The 14,739-nt window shown below is 44.7% G+C and overlaps 1 non-coding gene across 1 annotated transcript; it reads right to left on the reverse strand.

Annotated features, from left to right (window-relative positions):
* Positions 1–390: 390 nt before the first annotated feature.
* Positions 391–497, reverse strand: LOC120646526. Its single transcript, XR_005664431.1, has one exon. It is a non-coding gene; the product is annotated as a small nucleolar RNA R71 (small nucleolar RNA).
* Between the last annotated feature and the right edge of the window lie 14,242 nt (positions 498–14,739).

Below are 14,739 nucleotides of genomic sequence, written 5' to 3' on the forward strand. Positions count from 1 at the left end.
GCATCATCATCAGCTCCTAGAGCTATGGCCCAGAAGACACTCCGTGATTACTCTGCTCCGTCTGCTAACCAGGTCCCCACCGGGCCCGAGGTTAACACCGGAGGAGAAAATTTCAAGATCAAGACGGGTCTCATTACGATGGTGCAGGCCAGCCCTTTCTGTGGCAAGGCCAATGAGGATGCCAGCGCTATCCTCCAGTAGTTCCTGGAGCTCTGCAGTACTTTTGTTATCAAGGGTGTATCGCAAGATGCAATCCGGCTCCGTCTGTTTCCATTCTCTCTCTTGGAGAGAGTGAAGCAATGGTTTTATGCTAACAAGGCTGCTGTGGATACTTGGGACAAATGTGCCAAGACGTTCCTCTCGAAGTTCTTCCCGACGGGCAAAACCAATGCTCTTCGTGGTCGGATTTCGAACTTCTAGCAGGCATCAAATGAGTCAATTCCTGAAGCTTGGGAGAGGCTTCAGGAGTATATTCTGGCGTGTCCGCACCATGGAATGGATAATTGGCTCATTCTACAAAACTTATACAATGGATTGACACAGTCATCCCGTGATCATGTGGATGCCGCAGTGGGTGGAGCTTTCTTCTCGCTACCATTGAAAGAGCTACATCTTTGATCGAGAAGATGGTTTCCAACCAAGGTTGGAGTTGATGATCGCCTCCAACAGTGCCAGCGAGGTATGCACTCCGTCAAGGAGGCCGACATGCTCGCTAATAAGATTGATCTCCTCCTCAAGAAATTTGAGGATTATTCCCAAGATAAGGCTCAGATGCAAACACTTCAAGCCTTGGAAACTCGCATGACGTGAGAGGTCTGCGGGAATGTTGGACATTCGGGCGATAATAGTCCAGAAACCCAAGAGGAAGCTCTATTCCTCAATGGCAACAATGGGTTTCGTCCACAAGGCGGTTAGGGTTGGAATCAACCACGCCCATACTACCAAGGAGGCAATGGGAATTCAAATTCTTTCAACCCAAACCAGCCTACCTTGAGAGATCTTGTCTACGGCCAAGTGAAGATCAATGAGTCCCTTCAGAAGAAGTTGGCCGTTATAGACAAATCGATGGAGACCATCCATGCCAAGATGGACGGATTCTCCACCGCTATGAAGAACCAGCTGAGTTTCAATAAGGCGCTAGAAACTCAATTGGCTCAACTAGCTGCTGCTACACCTGCTGCTGAACTAGGGAAGATTCTGGGGCAACCCGAATCAACTCTAGAGAGCGTAAATGTCATCAATGCTATGTGGAAGGAGCCACTTAGCAGGACACCCCTCAGCTATGTAGAGAAACTCACACGTCCAAGAAGAGGTGTGTGGGGCGAGTTAGCAGCCACAATCAGAGAACATCCCAGAACCCCAGTGATCAGCTACTCAATCTTTGATTATGAATTTGATCACGCCCTTTGTGACCTTCGAGCTAGCGTCAACATCATGCCCAAGGTAACTTTCGAGATGCTAGGCTATCCATCAATTTCCCCTACCACTATGTGTGTACAGCTGGCGGACTCTACGATAAGATATCGAGAAAGAGTTGTGGAAAGATTAATGGTAAAGGTCAAGAATACATACATATTAGTGGACTTTGTAGTCCTTGATATGGAAGGAGATCTTGGAATTCCGCTCATATTTGGGCGACCGTTCCTCAAGGATACAAATGCCAGAATTGATGTGGGGACAGGAAGAATCAACCTCCGTATCATGGGAAAGACCATGAAATTCAAGTTCCAAGACAAGAGAGAGGTATTCCTAATTCATGAGGATAGTGAGAAACAAGGGCTATGGGCAGAGCCAGCTTGGGAGGATTGGGAAATTCATACTCCAACCGAGCCAGTGGAAGACGACCAGAAGATCCCTAACTTCATCACCAATACAGTATAGGAAGATCTGGAAATCGTCTATCCAACATCCGAGGATCCTGTTCCTGCGCCGCCTACGCCATCAAAGAAGACCAAGAAGAAATGGTGCAAGAAGAACAAGACGTCATCGACCGCTACTACTTCTCCAGGTACGGACGAAACGACCTCAACCTGATCAAGTATGGAGAAAGGTCCTACTTTTCGGACCCTAAACAAGATCTAGCTTGGGGGAGGTTCCCTCCCCTAAGTCAACTGTATCCCTTTATTTGCTTTCAATAAAATTTGATAAAAAACTTCCAAAAAACAAAATAAAAATTTACTACTTGTAAGAATGTTTTAACTCCTTATGATAAGTTGAAAGGATGAATTTTGCTTTGCTCTATCATGTCTATTGTGCCTAGTTTGAAAATAAGAGTTTTCTTGAGTTTAAATTTGTTGGTTATACAAATATCTTGCCAATGAACCTAAAAGTTCCATGGGTTGCATATGCTTGATCGAAGTCTAAGTTGAAAGAAATTTTTTTTTAAAAAATTTAAAGGCAAGTTTCCCTAGAACAAGCTTGCATAACCTTATTTACCAAATCTAAACTCACAACAACTTAGACTTGGATCAAGCATATGCAACCCACATAACTTTCAGGTTTATTGGCAACATATTTGTATAACCAACGAATATAAACTCAAGAGAACTCTTATTTTCAAACTAGGCACAACAGACATGATAGAGCAAAGCAAAACTCATCCTTTCAACTTATCAAAAGGGAGTTAAAACATTCTTACCGCCATCATGGAAAAGGGAAATAAAGCAGTAAATTTTTATTTTGTTTTTGGAAGTTTTTATCAATTTTTATTGAAAGCAAATAAAGGGATACAGTTGACTTAGGGGAGGGAACCTCCCCCAAGCTAGATCTTAGTTTAGGGTCAAAAAACAGGACCTTTCTCCATACCTGATCAGGTTAAGGTCATTTCATCCATACCTGGAGAAGTACTAGCGGTCGATGACGTCTTGTTCTTCTTGCGCCACACCTTCTTGGTCTTCTTTGGTGGCGTAGGCAGCGCAGGAGCATGATCCTTTGATTTAACCTTCTTCTTAGACCTTTTTGAGTTCGCTGGATCTTCTTTCATAAGTGTCTTCATAAAAGGTATAAGACTATCTTTCTGAGAGGGTGTGACTTCGACTTCTTTGATTTTCTGAGGATTTGGCCCAAATTTGACCCGGATCATCAAGCATTGCTCTTTCTTGGGTCGAAAGTCAAATTTCTCCTCTTTACCATTGATATGGAGTTGGATTTCTCCGGCCCCAACATCAATATGTGCATCTGCTGTATTGAGGAACGGCCATCCTAGAATGAGAGTAGTCTCCTTCTGATTATCCATATCAAGTACCACAAAATCGATGTGGCAGAACCACCTGAATTATCCCGGCTCAAGTGCGCAGGCCATCACCATAAATGCAACACCGGCTCAACGCACTTCAAACGGAACAATTCTTGGTCTGTCGAGTAACGTCCCGATACAACCACCGGTTCTCGGATCGAACAAGCATACCCCACACGAAGGCGAGTCCAGAGATGTTACAACCACAAATTTTACAACACAAGCTCAGTAGTGATTACAAACCAGTTCAAACCATTATTACAGAACCAAACCTTGTAAAACAGTTATACAAACCATAACTTTAAGTTTAGAGTTTGAAAAGCAGCAGAACAAAAACACGACGGCTACAACATGTCGCAGAAGTATACCATGCTAGCCCAAGCATGGTATCACTCGTCAGGGTAATTGCCGGCCGAAGACGTATCCCACTCTACGGACCAGCCAGGAGGCAAAGAGCAGGGCCAAGATAAACTAGCGATCTGATCCTCAAGACTCATACCTGAAAAAGGGTTTCAACAACAAGGCTGAGTATTCTAATACTCAGCAAGAGTTAACTGTCAACGGTTATACGTAGCCCACCTAACTAGACTATGCAGGGTTCTGTGAGGCTCTAGTTTTCCTTTTGCTAAAAAGCAATAAAGAGTAGGTCCTTACTTTCAAATTTTAGCTTCCATGATTCTAGTTGATTAACCATTCTATGTAAGCAACTACTATTCAACCATGGTAGAACTTTAGGCAAACATCAAAATTGATCATAATAATGTTGCTCTTATTACTCTGTGTGGCAAAGAGATCAAGAAGTCCCAAACCGTGAGAAGCGGACGATTCGAATCGAATTTGTTAACCTGGCCAGGCAGACCTAACACACACGTTTGGAACACCGTCGGGTCGTTCCCAAATAACCGTTTACCTTTCTTTCCGGCTTGTGGATAGAGTCACTCTCCCCGACTACAGGGCTCCAAGGTCCAACCTTCTCCCTCCTAGCCGTAGTGTTGCGCAACATAAAAATAAAACCTATCCCTAAGAGAGAGTGAGAGGTATATCCACTCCCCGGTCCAATCGGCTACTAGGCTTACCGCGTACCATATTTACGGCATCTGGCTAGTACGTTCAAAAACTTAACCAGGACTACCACACACCGCGACCTTAGCAAGTTCATCAACACAGACGGGGTCTCACATAAGGTCATGATATCGAACACAACCCCGTCTGTCGTCCTTATATTGATAACAGAAAGTAAACAAGCAATTCCTATAGAGCTCGCGAGTGACAGGCAATCACTCGACTTTTACCAGTCCTATAAGCTTAGCAATTATTCGAACTCAGGTCTAGTGTTCAGTACATAGGTTCCTAGGATCATGCATCTAGGGTTTCAATTCAAATCCTAAGAACTGTAAATGCACAAGTAAGTAATAACAATAAATGGTAATATATTTAAAATATAGGTTATGTCCGGGGCTTGCCTTCTCGGTAGTCACTAACTATTTCAGCCCTGGGCTCTTCCGAACTTTGGTCCGGTGCTTCAGTTAGTATAGTAGTGTTCACTTGAGCTTCGAGATCACCTCCTTCGGAATCCGGGATCAGCTCGTATGTCCCGTCAGTTAACACCGAAGTATCTATATGTGATGCAAGAACAGTATTATAAACACACTCATATCACGATAAAGTTGTAGTCTAACAAATAGCAAACAATCGTATTATATGGGCAATCATTTATAGAGTAGTTAACTAACATTTTTAACTACCCAAGGCATCATGATCAACAGCACAAAAGAACTATACTAACTTCACCAAGCAAGTTGAAGTGGTTTCCTATAACAAGTAAATTACGGTTTGCTTATAAATAAACAACTCATCACACATAGAGTAGTAAATTCATTAAAAATTACATTAAACAGAAGGTAAACAGAGTGATCTACCCTGAAAATTTCATATGAAAACATGAAGCCATTTAATCAGAACAAATCATTTATTCAGACAACTCCTTGAATAAGATTGAATTCTACAGATTGAACTATAGCCAAACAGAGTCTATAAATTAAACAGCAGACCAACACAGTGCTAGCTAAGCTACTGTAAAATTTTCAGGATTTATTCTGCACAGGATTAATTCTAAGAAAATAAAAAAATCTGACAGCAAGTTAACAAGATTCATTTTTAGCTTCTGTTATATTCATGAACTGGTGCTCACATTTTACATAAAGAAACATAAGACTAAAAAAAGGCTCTACAAAAATTACCAAGATTTTCTAAGCAATAAAACCATTTAACATGAATAAATCTCACTTAACAAGCATTAAATCAAAGAAATAGCTAAACATGAGAACTGACCACTAAATATTTATAGAAATACTAGAGTCACATGAGAATCTCATCATAAAAGTTTCACAGCAAGACATGGTTTCAATCATCAGTTAAGCAAAAGATAAAAACAACTAGCATTTAAACACTAGTAACACAAATCTATTTTTACAGCAAAAACTTTCAACTAACACCCAACATATGATGATTCTACTGCCAAGATCTCTTCATGAGGATTCCAAAACATCAAGATTTGTATTTTTCTATGAATTTCTATGGAATTTCAAAGTTTACAGCAAAAATCACAAAGAAGCCCTTGCTGCTACTATTCACTTCAGTCACGGGCTATTCAAATAACCCCCTGGGTTTCCTTGAATTCTAACCGAGGGGTCCTCGGCCATGGTCAGAGAGGGGCGGGTGGTTTGACCGGCCAAATCCGGCGAGAGGGGTCGTCGGCGGCAAGGAATAGGGGGTGGAGGAGCTAAAGGGGACCGAGGCGAACCCTTGGGTGCTCTTGGGTCGCGAAGAGATGGATGGAGGAGGCGGGTCGGCGGAGCACGGCGGTCGCCGGTGAACTGGATAGGCGGGAACGGCGCTCCGGTGGGGATTAGGGGTCGAGAAGAGGTCGACTAGCAGTGCGAGGGCGAGGCGGAGCTAGTGGCGGGGTCAGCGCGGGCGGAGGAGGAGCGGAGCTATGAGTTCCACTGTGGACAGGCAGCGGCGGAGCTCTGTGCGGCGGCGGCGGCGTTCTGGGGCGTCGGAGTGGGGAAAGAGCGAAAGAGTGAGGGGAATGGGTCGCTAGGGTATTTGTAGTGCAGCTGCGCGCGAGAGGAGATAGAGGCGGGCGCTATCTTGGCTGGGCCACGGCGACGGTGAGGTGGCGGCCAGCGGGCGGTTCTGTGCGGCGTGGCAGAGCGGGGAGGGCACAACACAAGGGGTAGAGGGCGGTGGGGAGCTTCAGCGCGACGCGTAGGAGCCAGCGCAAGCAAGAGGTGGCCGGGCTGGCCCTCCATGACGGCGGCAGCGCTGAACAGCGGCGGCGGTGACAAGCAAAGCAGGCAGGCAGGCCGGAGGAAGGGGAATCTGGACCGATTTGTAATTTTAGGAATTTCAGGGACCAAACTGTAAACCAGCAATAACTTTTAATCTAGGGCTCAAATGAAAAAGTGCCCAATATGAAAGTTGTTCAATCTTTCAAGATCTACAACTTTGATGCTGTGCAAAAATTGATTTGATCAAAGGTTAAAGAGTTATTTTTGAAAACATAAGGAGAATTTGAATTCAAAGGACTTTTGTCTTTTTCAATGCAAATTCACTTTAAATCTAGGCTGAAATGAAAGATTTCATTCCAAGTAATGATTACACTACATTTTGCAAATAAACCCTCCACAAAAGCTATAATCACACATCCTATTCAAATAAAACTATACAGTTGACCTTAGAACAATTCATAATTACACAAAGGTCCTTAAAGTTTTAAAATAGGCCCTTGCTCAAACCATTTCACACATGAAGCATAAGAAAATAAATGTAGATTTATTATGCAGACACCTAGGGTGTCACAATCGACTGGGACAAAACAGTCTCGTACTCTCACGGGGACATCCTCAGCGATTCCTTCTAGGTGCCGTACTGAGGAGTCAGCCAATTGCAACTGCATGGGTGTCGGTGTCAACTCTGTGTAGTTGAGTTGGTCGAAGACCGCCTTCGGCATCACACTAACACTGGCTCCCAAATCACATAAGGCTTTGTCGAAGTTCTTTGCCCCTATCGAACATCTGATAGTTGGGAATCCTGGATCCCTCTTCTTCTCGGGCAATTGTTGAAGTATAGCTGCACTGCATGCCTCAGTGAGCTTGATTACTTCAGTAGTTGGCAGTGGTCGCTTGTTGTTGATTATGTCCTTGGTATAACGAGCATAGGTCAGAACCTTCATCGCATCCATCAAGGGTACATTGATGTTCACTTGTTGTATTATCTCAACAAAGCGGCTGAACTGCTCATCTGTACTTGGCTTCCTTGCCCTCATAGGGAACGATAATACTTGGGTATCATAAAATTCATGCGGAGCCGTCTTTCCTTTATGAACCTTCTCGGGTTCCTCCTCCCGAGGTGGTTCTTCTGCCATCGGGCTTGCTTTCTTCCTGTTAACATGGTTAGGATAAGGCGGGTCTTGAGTAGTTTTACCTCCTCGTGTGGTTATCGCCTTAACATTCTCCAAAGCAGGGGGCATGGTAGCAGCCACTTGAGCTAGTTGAGTCTCAATCATCTTGTTGAAACTAAACTGATTCTTGATGGCAGTGGAGAATCCGTCCATCTTGGCATGGATGGTCTCCATAGATTTGTCCATAGCGGCCAACTTCTTCTGAAGGGACTCACTGATCTTCGCTTGGCCGTAGACAAGATCTCTCAAGGTAGGCTGGTTAGGACCGAAAGAATTCGAATTCCCATTACCTCCTTGGTAATATGGGCATGGTTGATTCCACCCCTGACCTCCTTGTGGACGAAACCCATTGCTGCCATTGAGGAATAGAACTTCTTGGGTTTTTAGGCAATTGTCACCCGAATGTCCAACATTCCCGCAGACTTCACACGTCATGCAAGTTTCCAAGGATTGAAGTGTTTGCATCTGAGCCTTATCTTGGGAATAATCCTCAAATTTCTTGAGGAGGAAATCAATCTTCAAAGCGAGCATGTCGGCCTCCTTGACGGAGTGCATACCACGCTGGCGCGGTTGGAGGCGATCATCGCTCCAACCATGGTTGGAAACCATCTTCTCGATCAATGATGTAGCTCTTTCAATGGTCAGCAAGAAGAAAGCTCCACCCGCAGCGGCATCCACATGATCACGGGATGACTGTGTCAACCCGTTGTAGAAGTTCTGTAGAATGAGCCAATTATCCATTCCATGGTACGGACACGCCAGAATGTACTCCTGAAGCCTCTCCCAAGCTTCCAGAATTGAGTCATTTGATGCCTGCTGGAAGTTCGAAATCCGACCACGAAGAGTATTGGATTTGCCCGTCGGGAAGAGCTTCGAGGGAATGCCTTGGCACATTTGTCCCAAGTATCCACAGCAGCCTTGTTAGCATAAAACCATTGCTTCGCTCTCCCCAAGAGAGAAAACGGAAACAGACGGAGCCGGATTGCATCTTGCGATACACCCTTGATAACAAAAGTAATGCAGAGCTCCAGGAACTGATGGAGATGAGCGCTGGCATCCTCATTGGCCCTGCCACAAAATGGGCTGGCCTGCACCATCGTATTGAGACCCATCTTGATCTAGAAATTTTCTCCTTCGGTGTTAACCTCGGGTCCGGTCGGGACCTGGCTAGCAGACGGAGCAGAGTAATCACGGAGTGTCTTCGGGGCCATAGCTCTAGGAGCTGACGACAATGCGATGACTGGATCAACTGAGTGATCTCCGAGGTGATATGAGACGAGCTCGCGCCCTCCTCAAAAGTGACTATGGATCGGAATGAAAGTTTTGCGGCAAATCAAAACCGGTCATACACTACCCTATTTTCATATCAACGAAGACAAGAAAAGAAAGCCAAGTTAGCCTATTTAGCAAGCGAATACCAATTTCGATTTTGTTCACAACTTTATCTATATATTTCACTCCGTGCCTTCCCCAGCAATGGCGCCAAAAATGCTTGTTGGCGCCTACCAACATCACCTAGCGATGACGCCCGCAGACGCCGATTTGGGATGGCAGTATTTCATGAACCACGAATAGATCCGCAAGCGCATGGAATACCGCTGTAGCATTTTATCCGGGAGTATACCGGGGTGTCATTTATATTTCCGCAGGGAAGGCGATGAGTGAGAGAATATATAGATCAGTTGGTGAACTCTATCTAGATTGGATATTCTCATGCATAAACAGGGGTAAGATAATAACATGGTAGGAGGTAGTGTGACACACACACAAACTACTCTCTTGGCTAAAAGAATAAAGGTTACTTTAGGCCGGGAGCAAGGTAAAAGTCAGAGCTCGAGTTAGCTGTGCTAGGCAAGCTATATCTACACTTTCTCATTAGTTAGCTCGTCAGAGATTAAACTACACAACATGGAGATTGCTATCGAAGTAACAGGAGCAGCTCGTACACCCCGGCAACTTTATGTACCTCCTACCCCCCATACCGAACATGGAGGATTAATAAAAGGCACGGACAGGGCTGTCACCACCTGCCGGCTACCTCTACAAACTGTGGGTATAGTTGACATCCAGCAACTCTTAGCTAATCTAGACACCATGTCTACACTAGTAAGGGATACTCTAGTGTCTCGCACGGAGCCCCCACCCTCTAGATGGACAGACATCACACTACAGAAATCATACGAATACTAGAGCAGTTGATAGAGTTCTAAGAACAAAAGACTGACCATCTCCAGCACAGGGCGATCATGCAATGCAAGCATTGAATAATAACGCAACCATGACAAGAAGCATATACTCGATAACTCAGAATATACTTTAAGCAGATATCGGTAACCATAGTCTAATTCTATTACAAACGATCGAATATTACAAGAGAGAGCTAGAGATGAACCCATACCAGACTCTCGAGCAACTCCGGCAACTCGATGACTCCTAGACTTCTCCTAAACTCCACTAAGGCTAAAGACTATGCAAGGAATGCAAGAGAGGAAGAGGTGTGTGGTGTGTGTGTGTGTTCTATTCTCTACCCCCCTCTATTTATAGCAGGGAGCCACCAGCCGTAGCACCCCAAATCGACGTTGTGAGCCAACAGGGAAGCGCCACGTGCCTTGGTTGAGGTGGTGGGGCCCACAGGCCTGGACGGCCGACCAGGTAGTTCGGTCGGCCTGCCCGGGCCGCCAACCGCCCCCAACTTCCTGGAGTGGGCTTGTCTTGGTCTCCCCTTATCCTAAAGTTGAGGCACGGCCTGCCCCAGCTGGGTTTGCTTCAGTTCTTGAGCTTCACTTGGTCCATTTGAGCCTGAATCGGTACTCTGATATTTTCTGTGATTTTGTGTCGGGCCAAAGTATGCTTGTAACCAGAATATTAGCTTGAAAATACAACTTGCATATTCTAAAAGGTAAAGTGTGATTTAGGAACTTTATTGGATAAGGATGCATGTAAGAAATGCAAACTATCATGAATTTCTGATCAAGCTGACGCCTGGAAATGGTCGTTAGTGAGCGTCAACAATACTCCCGGGTAAAATGCTACAGCGGTATTCCGTGTGCTTGCGGATTTATTCGTGGTTCATGAAATACTGCCACCCCAAATTGACGTCTGCGGGCGTCATCGCTGTTCACCGGTGGTGACGTCGGTTGGCGCCAACAAGCAATTTTGGCGCCATTGCTAGGGAAGGCACAGAGTTAAATATATAGACAAAGTTGTCAACAAAATTAAAATTAGTATTCGCTTGCTAAACAGGCTAACTTGGCTTTGTTTTCATGTCTTTGTTGATACAAAAACAGGGTAGTGTATGACCGGTTTCGACTTGCCGCAAAACTTTCATTCCGATCCAGAGTCACTTTAGAGGAGGATGCGAGCTCGTCTCGTATCACCTTGGAGATCACTCTCGGCAGTCGATCCAGTCATCGCATCATTGTCAGCTCCTAGAGCTATGGCCCAGAAGACACTCTGTTATTACTCTGCTCCGTCTGCTAACTAGGTCCCCACCGGGCCCGAGGTTAACACCGGAGGAGAAAATTTCGAGATCAAGACGGATCTCATTATGATGGTGCAGGCCAGCCCTTTCTATGGCAAGGACAATGAGGATGCCAGCGCTCATCTCTAGCAGTTCCTGGAGCTCTGCAGTACTTTTGTTATCAAGGTTGTATCGCAAGATGCAATCCGGCTCCGTCTATTTCCGTTCTCTCTCTTGGGGAGAGCAAAGCAATGGTTTTATGCTAACAAGGCTACTGTGGATACTTGGGACAAATGTGCCAAGGCGTTCCTCTCGAAGTTCTTCCCGATGGGCAAAACCAATGCTCTTCGTGGTCGGATTTCGAACTTCCAGCAGGCATCAAATGAGTCAATTCCTGAAGCTTGAGAGAGGCTTCAGGAGTACATTCTGGCGTGTCCGCGCCATGGAATGGATAATTGGCTCGTTCTACAGAACTTCTACAATGGGTTGACAGAATCATCCCGTGATCATGTGGATGCCACTGCGGGTGGAGTTTTCTTCTCGCTAACCATTGAAAGAGCTACATCTTTGATTGAGAAGATGGTTTCCAACCAATGTTGGAGCGATGATCGCCTCCAACCGGGCCAGTGAGGTATGCACTCCGTCAAGGAGGCCGACATGCTCGCTATGAAGATTGATCTCCTACTCAAGAAATTTGAGGATTATTCTCAAGATAAGGCTCAGATGCAAACACTTCAAGCCTTAGAAACTCACATGATGTGCGAGGTCTACGGGAATGTTGGACATTCGGGCGATAAATGTCCAAAAACCCAAGAGGAAGCTCTATTCCTCAATGGCAACAATGGGTTTCGTCCATAAGGAGGTCAGGGGTGGAATCAACCACGCCCATACTACCAAGGAGGCAATGGGAATTCAAATTCTTTCAACCCAAACCAGCCTACCTTGAGAGATCTTGTCTACGGCCAAGCAAAGATCAATGAGTCCCTTCAAAAGAAGTTGGCCGTTATAGACAAATCGATGGAGACCATCCATGCCAAGATGGACGGATTCTCCACCGCTATGAAGAACCAACTGAGTTTCAATAAGGCGCAAGAAACTCAGTTAGCTCAACTAGCTGCTGCTACACCTGCTGCTTAACTAGGGAAGACTCTGGGCAACCTGAATCAACTCTAGAGAGCGTAAATGTCATCAATGCTATGTGGAAGGAGCCACTTAGCAGGACACCCCTCAGCTATGCAGAGAAGCTCACACGTCCAAGAAGAGGTGTGTGGGGTGAGTTAGCAGCCAAAATCAGAGAAGATCCCGGAACCCCAGTGATCAGCTGCTCAATCTTTGATTATGAATTTGATCACGCCCTTTGTGACCTTGGATCCAGCATCAACATCATGCCCAAGGTAACTTTCAAGAAACTAGGCTATCCATCAATTTCCCCTACCACTATGTGTGTTCAGCTAGCGGACTCTATGATAAGATATCGAGAAGGAGTTGTGGAAAGATTAATGGTAAAGGTCAAGAATACCTACATATTAGTGGACTTTGTAGTACTTGATATTGAAGGAGATCTTGGAATTCCACTCATATTTGGGCGACCGTTCCTCAAGGATACAAATGCCAGAATTGATGTGGGGACAGGAAGAAACAACCTCCGTATCATGGCAAAGACCATGAAATTCAAGTTTCAAGACAAGAGAGAGGTATTCCTGATTCATGAGGATATTGAGAAACAAGGGCTATGGGCAGAGCCAGGTTGGGATGATCAAGATTATCATTCCCCTTCTAAGCCAGCTTGGGAGGATTGGAAAATTCATACTCCACCAACCGAGCCAGTGGAAGACGACCAGAAGATCCCTGACTTCATCACCAATACAGAATGGGAAGATCTAGAAATCGTCTATCCAACATCCGTGGATCCTGTTTCTGTGCCGCCTACGCCATCAAAGAAGACCAAGAAGAAATGGCGCAAGAAGAACAAGACGTCAACGACCGCTACTACTTCTCCAGGTATGGATGAAACAACCTCAACCTGATTAGGTATGGAGAAAGGTCCTGCTTTTCGGACCCTAAACCAAGAGCTAGCTTGGGGGAGGTTCCCTCCCCTAAGTCAATTGTATCCCTTTATTTGCTTTCAATAAAATTTGATAAAAAACTTTGAAAAATAAAATAAAAATTTACTGCTTTATTTCCCTTTTCCATGATGCGCGGTAAGAATGTTTTAACTCCTTATGACAAGTTGAAAGGATCAGTTTTGCTTTGCTCTATCATGTCTGTTGTGCCTAGTTTGAAAATAAGAGTTCTCTTGAGTTTAAATTCATTGGTTATACAAATATCTTGCCAATGAACCTGAAAGTTCCGTGGGTTGCATATGCTTGATCCAAGTCTAAGTTGTTGTGAGTTCAGATATGGTAAATAAGGTTGTGGAAGTTTGTTCTAGTGATGCTTGAAGTCTGGAGTTATTTTCAAAAAATTAAAAAGGCAAGTTCGCCAATGATATGCAATGTCCTACCAGAGCCATATGTCATATTCCATGAAAAATCTTATACATATGATGCTTGATGTTCTGTTGAGTTTAGTCAAATTGTGTGACCCTAGTGAGATACTATTCATGCTTTCTCGATCATAAGCACATACATGTCCCATCCATTTGCTATATTCCTACACTGGGAATTAGCACCACCATCCATCCATTCCACATCAATTAATGCTTCATGTATTGGTGATCTCTCTCGTAGAACATCCCTGAAATAAAATAAAGTTAGATTATGGTTGCCCCAAAAAGAGAAAAGATGGCATGCCAAAGAAGCATGACCCCAAAAAAAAGAAAAAAAAGGGGTAACCATGTCTCAAAAAAAAAGAGACAGGGATGATTCGAGAGAGAAAACAATTACCTCAAGGAGTATGTCATATCCATCTATCCACCTATCCATCCACTTTGCCGAGGTATACGGGCTCCTCCTGTTGCATCGATAGTGATCTCCCTGTTGTGTAGTTTAATCTCTGACGAGCTAACCAATGAGAAAGTATAGATATAGCTAGCCTAGCACATCTGACTTGAGCTCTGACTTTTACCTTGCTCCCGGCCTAAAGCATCTTTTATCTTTCTTTTATATTTTATTTATCCAAGAGGGTAGTTTGTGTGTGTGTGTGTTACACTACCTCCTACCATGTTATTATCTTATCCCTGTTTATACATGAGAATATCCAATCTATATAGAGTTCACCAACTAGTCTATATATCTTCTCACTCACCACCTTCTCTGCGGAAATATAAATGACACCCCGGTATACTCCCAGGTAAAATGCTACAGCGGTATTCCGTGCGCTTGCGGATTCATTCGTGGTTCATGAAATACTGCCACCCCAATTTGGTGTCTACGGGCGTCATCGCTGTTCATCGGTGGTGACGTCAGTAGGCGCCAACACTAATGTAGACGCGGTGTCTGGACTAGTTAAGTGTTGCTAGATGTCGCCCTTTCTCATGGTTTGTATAGGTAGCCAGCAGGTGGTGACAACCCTGTCCGTGCCCAGTAATTCTCCATGTTCGGATTGGGGGGTAGGAGGTACATAAAGCCGCATAGTTGG

Source organism: Panicum virgatum, chromosome 8K, assembly GCF_016808335.1.
Source record: "Panicum virgatum strain AP13 chromosome 8K, P.virgatum_v5, whole genome shotgun sequence".
In the NCBI taxonomy this organism is placed as follows: domain Eukaryota; kingdom Viridiplantae; phylum Streptophyta; class Magnoliopsida; order Poales; family Poaceae; genus Panicum; species Panicum virgatum.